This window comes from Mastomys coucha, unplaced genomic scaffold, assembly GCF_008632895.1.
Source record: "Mastomys coucha isolate ucsf_1 unplaced genomic scaffold, UCSF_Mcou_1 pScaffold21, whole genome shotgun sequence".
NCBI lineage: Eukaryota > Metazoa > Chordata > Mammalia > Rodentia > Muridae > Mastomys > Mastomys coucha.
Window position 1 is genome coordinate 108,961,106 of NW_022196904.1, and position 10,933 is coordinate 108,972,038.

Below are 10,933 nucleotides of genomic sequence, written 5' to 3' on the forward strand. Positions count from 1 at the left end.
AGATCCTGGGCAGATGTCATACAGACCCTATGAGAACACAAATGCCAGCCCAGGCTATTATACCCAGCCAAACTCTCAATTACCATAGATGGAGAAAACAAGATATTCCATGAAAAACTGAAATTTACACAATAACTTTCCACAAACCCAGCCCTACAAAAGATAATAGGTGGAAAACATCAACATAAGGAGCAAAACTATACCCTAGAAGAAGCAAGAAAGTAATCTTTCAATAAACCCACACAAACCTAATTCCACCTCTTACAACAAAAACAACAGGAAGTAACAATTACTTTTTCTTAATATCTTAATATGAAAATTAATATTACTGACATATCCTAATTGATTGAAATCCAAAAATATGAGGAATTAGAAATTTGTTGACTGTCATCCATCATCCAATGGTCTCTCTAATCTGGTAATTGGAGAAATAGGTCCAATATTGTACAATCCATATACACTTTCTGCTTGTTTGTATGTGACAGTGTCTTGCTGTGTACCACATAATGGTCTTGAAATCATGCTTCTCCTATCTCAGACTCTCTATTAGTAGTATTGTTTATTTGATGTTTTTACACTATACTATGGTTTTCAGAACAGCTAACATATTTCAAAAGTATTTATACAGCCAAAAGAAACTTAGACAATTAACTTTGGAGGAGACTTGTAGGAGAACAACAAAGAGTGAGACTGAATTCTTTGCTTGACATTTGTAATTATTGTATCAGGTTTGAAGAAGAGGACTTTATAAGTTACTCTTTCTCTGAGATGAATGCTTTTCCAAATTATCACAGCCAATGAACCAGATTCTTACCCTTACCTATCTGTGCCACCCTCCAAACAGAACCATTGTTCATTGAAACAGTTGGTGAATGATTTTATGGATAGACTATCTTAATACACACACCGTTTCTTAAATGAATGTAACCTGTTCTCTGTGGGCTGAGAATAAAGTCACTCACTCAAGTCAATTAGCTTTGACCATAGCAGGAAGTCTATATCCAAAAATCATACCTACAATTCATTCCTTGGCGCAGCAGAACTGTCAACTCTCAGCCTAGCTACGATGGAGGTAAAATCCTTTGGTGATGTGAGGGTCATTGAAGTACAGCCTTATTACAATGAAATCCAATGTCTAAAAATTGTTCTTATTTTGGGCTTGTACCACAGTAAGATCCAAGATTTTAAACTCTACTAAATACGAAACAAACAAACAAAAAGGCTTTATATATTTATGTTTATTTAAAAATTACTAATAGTGATGTATTATTTTATAATATATAGTTAATATGTTTGGAGTTATTTAAAATTTATATTGAGAAAAACGTCTGTATTTTCAGTATTGCTATAGACAAACATCTACATAAGACTGTTAAATTGATTGTTATTTTATATCAAACAATTTTTATTTTTATAATATTTTATAAATTTTAAAGAATATGACAAAAAAGTATTGTAGGTATTGAAGGAGGGCCTCTGGGGGGAGTTGGGGTATGAAAGAGAAACAAGAATGTGATTTAATTCTATTTACTTAAATATGTTTTTAAATGTTAACAAATAAATTGAAATCATGTATCTTTTCTCATCATAATGCAATAAAACTTAAATCAATAAAAAATGAGGAGAAAAAACAGGTTGATGTGAACAAGAAATACTTTTTCATCATTTTTCTCTGAGAGTTTTTTTTATAAGAAAATAGGAGATACTAAAAGCATGTATCATCAAAAAAGCAAATTTTTAGTATTTTAGATACTAAAAATATGTATCATATTTTCTCGTGAGCTAGTTTATGGTTTCATTCAAGGACATTTAGGCCAGACAACAAAGATTTAACTAAAATGGACCTACCACCTATGTAATTTGGTCAGGACTCCCATTTTGCACATCTGTGCAGTGGATCTGAGTTTACGCTAAGCCTAGAAAATCACCACAGAGAGTGACTGAGCTGTGTCTGCCAAGCATTTGAAGGGCCCCAGGCATACAGGAAGCTGTCTGACAGCACTGAATTTTAAGCTTCTCAGAGAACCACTTTTTTTTGTTGTTGTTTTGTTTTGTTTTGTTTTTGAGACAGGGTTTCTCTGTGTAGCCCTTGCTGTCCTGGAACTCACTCTGTAGACCAAGTTGGCCCCGAACTCAGAAATCTGCCTGCCTCCCAAGTGCTGGGATTAAAGGTGTGCGACACCACTGCCCAGCTTAGAAAACCACTTTTATTTTCTTTGCATTGTGTCTGTCAGTCAAACTCTGGTCCAGGGAGGAAGGAGAGCAGAGCAGAATGAGGAGAGTAAATGCTCTGCAGCCTCTGGACTTCACCTGCCTCCGGTTTCCTCCCTAACTCGAGAATAAAGCAAACATCTCAGCTGATAAGTGCCTTGTCAAAGGTCGTATAATGAAGAGTTGAACAGAGGGAAATGGCAGCAGCATCCGGAAAGATAAATCCCTGGCTCACAAACAATGATCTCGTAGACATGGTTCCTAGATCATGAAAAACCAAGAAAGCGGCATTCCATGAAGACAGAGGTGGATTTCCTAAGTTTATTCATAGAAATTTAGCCTCACCTGTCTGTGCCACCCTCCACAGGGTACTTGTGACAAGGCTACAAAGGCATTTGAAGGGTCTTCAGGTGTCTAGAAGGAAGTGAGACCAATCCAGAGGCTGTATGTTACATAACTGAACACACACGAAAGACTAAATCCTTGGAGAATAGGTTAGCAGCTGCGTTGGTGTGAGGAGGAGAGAGATGATTGAATACATGGATGAAGGCTCTTACAGGGGTGATGGAAAAAGCCTAGAACAGGATTATGGTGATGCCATGCTGAGTAAGCTTACTAAAAGTCAATGATTTGTGTAATTAAGTGGGCAAATTTCATATTATGTAAAGTATGAGTCAATGGAGCTTTTACATAAGAAAATACACCTAGCCCTGAAAGGCATACCCCTTACAAGATAAGTGGGGTCTGGCTAGGACCTTCTCACTTTGCTACTATTTAGTAAAGAAGAGGAGAAAAAAATGGTGTCACTATAAGTAAACTTGGAAAGAATCTTAGTAGAATCCCTTTTAAGCAGAAAGCAGATGAGCTGGATGAAGAAAATGTTTGGATAACATCTCCCAAAAGCCCATCTATTGAAGGCCTTTGCCTATGACCCTAGTGGAAGTGGATGGAACCTTTAGAAGGCAGGAGGCAGTAGAGGGAAGTGAGATGACTGGACACATGCTCTTGTACATACCAGCTCTTCTTACTCCTCCTCCTTCTGACTTCTGGGTCACCAGGAGGTGAACAACTTTCTGTACCATTGCTGTCATTGCAATGTGCTGCCTCAGACTCCAAACTAATGGGCCAACTTACTATGGGCAGAGCCCTCTGTAGCCATGAGCCTCCTTTTAAGTTTGACCATTTCAGGTGTTCATAATGTCACGAACGGAAAAATGACCAGAACATAACAAACCAAGTGATTGCAGAAGAAAGGAAAGGATGTCTGGGGTCTTCCCAGTGGCTGCCCCAAAACTGCACCGAGCATTAGGCAGCTCTCCAGCTGCCTGTCAGCTACTGTTCTGGGAGGATGGTGGTGCCATCCTCTCCTTTCCCTTTCACTTACCTGTTTTTCCATAGCTGAGAGGTCAAGAGGGTCACAGAGCACAGTAAAGAAGGAGATGCAGAGAGTCATAACAAGTGGCACTTTAGGTTCAGAGAGGTGGCCTTCAAACACAGAGCCACAGAGCCTTTATGCACAGATTAAACAAATGGGAAAGTCTGCTTCTCACAGATGGTATTAGTTGATCATATGTTGTCACTGGATCTCTGCCATCCAACTCTTCCTTAATCTAGAGCATGCAGTACTTCGGATTCATTTCAAAGATATATTATGAGTATTATTTACCCTAATCATAACTTAAAGTAATGATAAGTTTGAAGACTATCAGGAAGAAAGTAGATATTTATCATGGGGATGAAAGTAAAGTTAGCCTTTCTAAACATTTGCTCATATTGGTGACTTAATGTGGCAGAACCTTCCTCTTATGAATAAAGATTTTAGGGGACCAATCACAGGGCAAGGAGTTGGTGGGACTTCCAGGTCAGGGAGAGGAATAGGAGAGGCAGGAGAAAGATATGGGATTTTTGGATGGGGACAGCTTGGAGGACAATATGTAGCTAACAAGTGGCCCCTGGTTTAGGTGGTGAATCCTGGTGGATTCATATTTATGGAGGATTTATATTTAATATGGCTTACAAGATTAGGATGCTATTTGTTGTGCCCAGTGATTAGTTACCTGTTGATTCTGAACTACGTTTGTGTGGTGTTTTCCTTTATGTGGTGACTTAACTGGGTTCGAGAGAGAAAGGTACTGTGGCAAAGCATGGGTTTGTAAGAAGTGCACCCCAAAAGGCCATAGGAATTTGGAAGCATGGTTTTGGCATGGTAGTGACCCACCAGTGGGAACTTAGAGAGTTGGGTGGAGAGGTTTCTGTGCTCTGGGTCAGAGAGTCTGCCAAAGATGAGAGCAGGCCAGCCAGGCACTGCTGGCATAGTGTGGATTGCATTTTTACATTTCCCACTACAACTTGAGGAAGGTCATTTTAGTCTTGCCAACAGCTTTTCTTCCTTATCTCTTTTATGTATTTTTGTGTGTGCATGTGCTTTCACAGTTTGTGTGTGTGTATGTGTGTGTGTGTGTGTGTGTGTGTGTGTGTGTGTACAGATATATGTGCACATGTGGCCCAAAGTTGCTGTTGGAAACATACTTGATCACCTGGTTTTTAGAAAGTTCTCTCAATCAAACCCAAACTTTCCAGTATGGCTAGTCTTGCTAACCAGCTTGCTCTGGGGACTCCCCGTTTCTGTCTTCTGAGGCTGGAATTATAGATGAACTACTACATCCATTGGGTACTTTATGTGTGTTCTGGAGACCCAAGGTTCAGCCCTCTTGCATGTGAGACAAACACTTGAAGAACTGAGCCATCTCCCCAAACTACCAAAGCTCTTTCTGTGTTCGACCAAAGTTGTATATGAAGAAGTCAGTTGGCAGTGAATGCTGCGAATTCTAGTTTCTTGTGTACTATATTAGTTGATAGGACATAGAAAGAGGAGATGAGGTCACCAGAGTGCATACAGACATTGCAGAGGAAGTTACCTGGAAAAAGATTGGAAACACTTCATATCTTGCTACAAAGATGAAAGAAAGATGTCATTGTAGAGTGGACCAAGAGTGGGATCAAAGGCAACTCATGAACCATGTCTGCAAGCACAGAGAGTAAACAGACTGGCCTGGAGGGCTAGGGAAAGCAGAAAACAGCATATAGAAATGCAATGTGAAGAACAGTGTGGAGGCCAGCCTGAAGAGAATATCTCTTAAACATGGTCAGTGTGTGATTCGCTGGCTTCAGGGGATGGTTTGGCACCCTCAGCAAGGTGCAGAAGGTATCAGTTTGAAAAAAATGAAACAGGAATAAAAAAGCACAACAAGAAAATAGGCTGAGATGAAACAGAAAGATGAGACCAAAGATGAAACGTCCAGTCTCTTCCAAACAATGACAACACTATTATACTGTATCTATATAAAACTATGACACTATTATACTGTATCTATTGAAAACTATAATTCTATTATACTGTATCTATATAAAATGATAACACTATTATACTGTATCTATAGAGAACTCTAAAACTATTATACTGTATCTATTGAAAACTATAACACTATTATACTATGTCTATAGAAAACTGTAACACATGTTATATATATTATACATATAGCATCATTATAGTATAATTTATCTTTAGTGTCTTTATATGTAGCTACTCATTTAATCCTTCCAGGAACACCACAGATATGCTCTATTATTGTTGTACATTTTTTAGAACTGTGGAAACTGAGAGGTGTTGAGGAATTCACTTCAAGTCTGCCAACTAGAAAGTGTGGGAGCAGGAATTCCAGCCTTGAGTGTTTTATTCTGGAGTCTGTGCTTTTAACTGTTACGTTAAAATCAGCAGGAAGCAAAATATGCAAAGATTGATTGAAATTATTCAAGGTGGACGGGAGACTAATTGAAGTTGAGGATGACTGGTATTAAAATAAAAACCCACTTCAAATGGATCTAAAACAAAAACAAGGAAATATGATATAATAGATACAGAAGCCAGAGAATACAACTTTGCCTTGCTGACTAAACAGAAGAATCAGATTCCAGGCAAAATAAATAAAAGGAGTCCTATGTCTAGACATAGTCTGTCAAAACAAAAACAAAACACAACCTACAATAGAACATTAAATAAAGAACACATGAAAAGCAAGCTACCAGTATATATAAAAGTCAGCCTAACTTCTAACTAAAAAGAGAAAAAAGTTTAATTACACTGTTTTCACATTTCAGGTGTGAATAAAATGACAAAACATACAAGGAGAAACAGAGTGAGAAGAAGAAATGGACAAATCCAGGATTATGATTGGAATAATTCAATGACCTCTATCAATGAGAAAATGGCCAGAGAATAGTTCAAATGAACACCTCCATCGCAAACCAACTGAATAAACAGCAGACATGCATTCTTCTTAAACTCACATGGAATGTTCACCACAACAGGCCACATTCTTGACTACAAAACATTTTAACACGTTTAAAAACATAATAGATACCATGTAGTATATATTTCTGGAGCACAATACAACTAGAATAGAAACCAGTAAGAGAAAGATAGCTAGAAAATCTCAGTCCTTTAAGGTTAACATATGAATCAAAAAAGCACAAGGTTTTGACACACAAATCAAAAAGTACCAAGGACTGAGAAGATGGCTCAGACCTCAGAGGCTTAAGCATTGCTGCATAATAAGCCCTGGTAAAGACCAGAGTTCTGATTACCTAAACCCATGTAATGCCAGGTTGGGCTTGGTAGCTGTGGTGGTTTGAATAGAAATGGCCCCCATAGACTAAAGAGTCTGAGTTCTTAGGCCATAAGGAGTAGCACTATTAGGAAAAGTGCTTTGTTGGAGGAATAGTGTTACTGTGGAGTCAGGCTTGATGTCACATATGCTCAAGCTCTGCCCAGTGAAACACACAGTTTCCTTCTGCTGCCTGCAGAGCAAGGTGTACAACTCTCAGTTTCTTCTCTAGCACCATATCTTCCTGGACACTGCCATGCTTGCTGCTATGATGGTAATAAGCTGAACCTCTGAAACTATAAGGCAGCCTGAATTAAGTGTGTTCCTTTATAAGAGTTGCCTTGGTCATGGTGTCTCTTCACTGGAATAAAACCCTAAGACTGTCGTCTGTCTGTAATTTCAGCACTTAGAAGTTGGAAGTGGGATTCCCACAGCAAACTGGCTAGACATACTAGTTATATTGTCAAACTCTGAGTTCAAGAGAGACTCTGCCTCAATGAAGAAGGTGGAGAAGGGTTGAACAAGACAACTGACATTAGCTGTGAGGCTCCATCTCCACATGTACACACAGACACGGATACACACAAACACACCACATTACATATGAAGAAAAGGCTATCAAGAGAAATTTTAAAATATTATGACCTGAATACAAATTAAAATGTGTTTCAATACCTGTGGGATGCAGTGAAAGCAACTCATGGAGGAGATTTTAGCAATGGCTGCATGTATCAGAAAGAGACAAATAGCTAAAAGTCAAAAATGTAAGTACATTTTTGGAAACTAGGAATGCTGCCAAATGTCCATCATCTCTTCTAGAAAACACACCTCGTTCTATGAGGTCAGCACTATCCAAATGCCCAAACTAGAGATTTTATGAAATATAACTGTTTTTCATCCACTTAGAAATGCATTTCCTCGAATGCCAGGGCCAATAAGTGGGAGAGGGTGGGGTGGTAGGCATGGGGAGGGGGGAGGCAACAGGGGTTTGTTTTTGTTTTTTTTTGTTTGTTTCTTTGTTTTTTGGAGGGGAAACTTGGAATGGAGAAATTTACATGTAAATAAAGAAAATATCTAATAATAAAGAAAAAAAAGAAATGCATTTCCTCAACAAAATATTATCAAATTAATGAAATGGGATTGACTATCGGTATGGAAAACTGTCTCATTCTTTGGAAATTTTCTATAATCTATGTTATTAACATGAAAAGAAGGAAAACCATGTCATGTGATTTTCATAAATATTTGATAAAATCCAACATCTACTATGCTAGCTAGCTTTTATGTCAACTTGTCACAAACTAGAGTCATATGAGAGGAAAGAACACCAACTGAGAAAATACCTCCACAACATTGGGCTGTAGGAAAGCCTGTGGGGCATTTTCGTAATTAGTGAATGATAAGGGAGGCCTTAGGTGGGAGCAAAGGTGGTCCTGGGTTTTATAGGAAAGCCAGCTAAGCAAGCTATGAGGAGTAAGCCAGTAAGCAGCATTCCTCCATGGCCTCTGTCTGCTTCAGCGTCCTGCCCTAAATGCTTTTGACAATGAACTAACTTTTATATGGAAGAGTGAGTGAAATAAACTTTCTTCTTTAAATTGCTTTTGGTCATTATGTTTCATCACAGCAATAGGAAAGTAACTGAGACAGAAATTGCTACCAGAAGAGTGGAATATTGCTTCTACAGATCTGACCAAGTTGGTTTGGGGAGGACTGTGGAAGGAATTTGGAACTTTGGGCTAGAAAATCCATTAACTGCTTCTGAGCATTCAGTGAGTGGGCTCTTTTGTTGGAGCTTAGAAGACAATGCTGATAGAAGTGCAAACAATGGAGGCCTGGCTTGGAAAGCTAAAGTCTCTCTCAGGGCCATTGCTATTTTGAATATAGAATCTGTTGTGTCAGAATCTGGTCAGCTGAGGCTGAAGAGTCAGCTGTGATAAGAGGCCAGCACCACTGAGGTAAAACTTCTGCTTTGTTGGGACAGTTGATGCTGCTTAACTGGAGCTGAGAAATTTGTGGTGATTAAGAAGAGCCCAACACCACTGAGGTGAAATCTGGGAAGTGTTTGTTCAGAGTCAGTGTAATCTAAGGGTTGCCTAGGCAGTAACTTGTGCTGGCAGCCTACCTTGGTATTGTGTAAGAGTCTTTTAGGTGATATTCATTTTTGGCATGAAGAGGTTATTAGAGAGCATTTGAGGCTCCATACCATGAAGAAGGTCCAGAAGAAGCTATTGGTGAAAGTATAGCCCCGTTGTTGTAAAAGGTCCCAGTACTTTGGAGATGGCAGTACTATGAATAGACTTCTAAGAATAGCAGCAGCCATGGAGTAGAGCTGGCCCAAGCCTAGAAGATGAGCTGTGTATGCTGCACATAGTGGAGGCAGAGAAGTGACCCAACCACTTTGGAGGAGCCCAGAAGATCTGGAGTGAACCCCAGACATTGGACATTGAATTATTTATAGTTGGAATTTGGTTTTGCTTGGTTCAGATTGCGATTGTGCCTGCTTCTTCCGTCATGAAATAAAGTATTTATTTTTGATTTTGCTGGAGCCCAAGAGAATTTGAACTTTTAAAAAGATTTTGGAGTTTTGTTAAGACTTTGGATTTTAAAAGAGTTTGAATTTTCAAAGAGACTGAACTTTTAAAGTCTTTGAATTTGTAAGGCTGTGGGACTTTTTAAGCTTGTTAAATGCTTTCTATTATAATGTTGATATTAATGTGTGATCTTTGGGGATGAACAAGAAAGGAACAGTTATGGCTTAACAGTGATGTGTTTTTGTGTCAAGTTGACAAAGGATCAATTGTGCTGACTAGTTTTATGTCAATTTGACACAAGCTAGAGTCATCAGAGAGGACAGAGGCTCAAATGAGAAAATGCCTTCATAAGATCAGGCTGTAGGGCATTTTCTTACTTAGTAGTTAATGAAGAGGGCCCAGCACATTGTGGATGGTGCCACCTTTGGCAGGTGGTTCTGGGTTGTGTATATGTGTCTGTGTGTGTGTGTGTGTGTGTGTGTATACATATATATATACACACACACATATATACATATATATACACACACAAACATATATATATATATATATACATATATATATATATATATATGTATATATATATATATATATATGACTGAATTAGCAATAAGAAACAGGTCAGTAAGTAGTATTCCTCTCATGGTCTCTGCATCAGCTCCTGCCTCCAGGTTCCTGCCCTGCTTGAATTCCTACCTTGCTTTCCCTCAATGGACTGTAATTCAGGGTATGTAAGCCAAATAAATTCTTTTATCCCCAAGTTGTTTTTGGTCATGGTGTTTCATCACAGCAGCATAAAAAGTAACTGAGACACATACTCATGATAAAACATCTCAACAAATTAGGAATAGATGGAACATGCTCAAAGTAAGCACAGATGCTGTCATACTTAAGGGCAAGGAGTATGTATCTTCTCCTAGGTTGGAGTTTTTCTCCTTCTAGGATAATAAAATCCTCTTTCATCACTCCTGATCAGAGTCATACTAGGAAGTCTTGATAATGGAATGAGATAAGGAGATAAAAATTAAAGAGGAAGAAATGAAGCCTTATGACAAAAAAGATGACATGATAGAGACTCCAAAGAAACTCTGGAACTTATTAGTAATACATCAGGGCTTTCAGGTAAAGAGTCAGCTTCTTTCCTGCCTATCAGAAGTGACCACATAGAACTTAAAATTCAAAGAATAACATTCACACCAAATCAAAAAGAAAGAAATGGTTATACATTTTAAAATGTATAGGATCTATATGGGGAAATGACAAAGGTATGATAAAAGATTAAAGTTTAATAGGAACGTAAATCAAAGCCACAAATGGAAAAGAATTATTAAGTTACAATGCCAGGACCCAGCTATACCACTCCTGGGCATATACCCAAAAGATGCTCCAACATGTAATAAGGACACATGCTCCATCATGTTCATAGCAGCCTTATTTATAATAGCTAGAACCTGGAAAGAACCCAGATGTCCCTCAACAGAGGAGCAGATACAGAAATTGTGGTACATCTACACAATGGAGTACTAC

General features: G+C 38.4%; 1 protein-coding gene across 1 annotated transcript in view; it reads right to left on the reverse strand.

Annotated features, from left to right (window-relative positions):
* The window catches only part of Dnah3 (dynein axonemal heavy chain 3), a 172,271-nt gene that overhangs the window by 59,602 nt on the left and 101,736 nt on the right, over window positions 1-10,933 (reverse strand). The gene's annotated exons all lie outside the window — the stretch shown is intronic.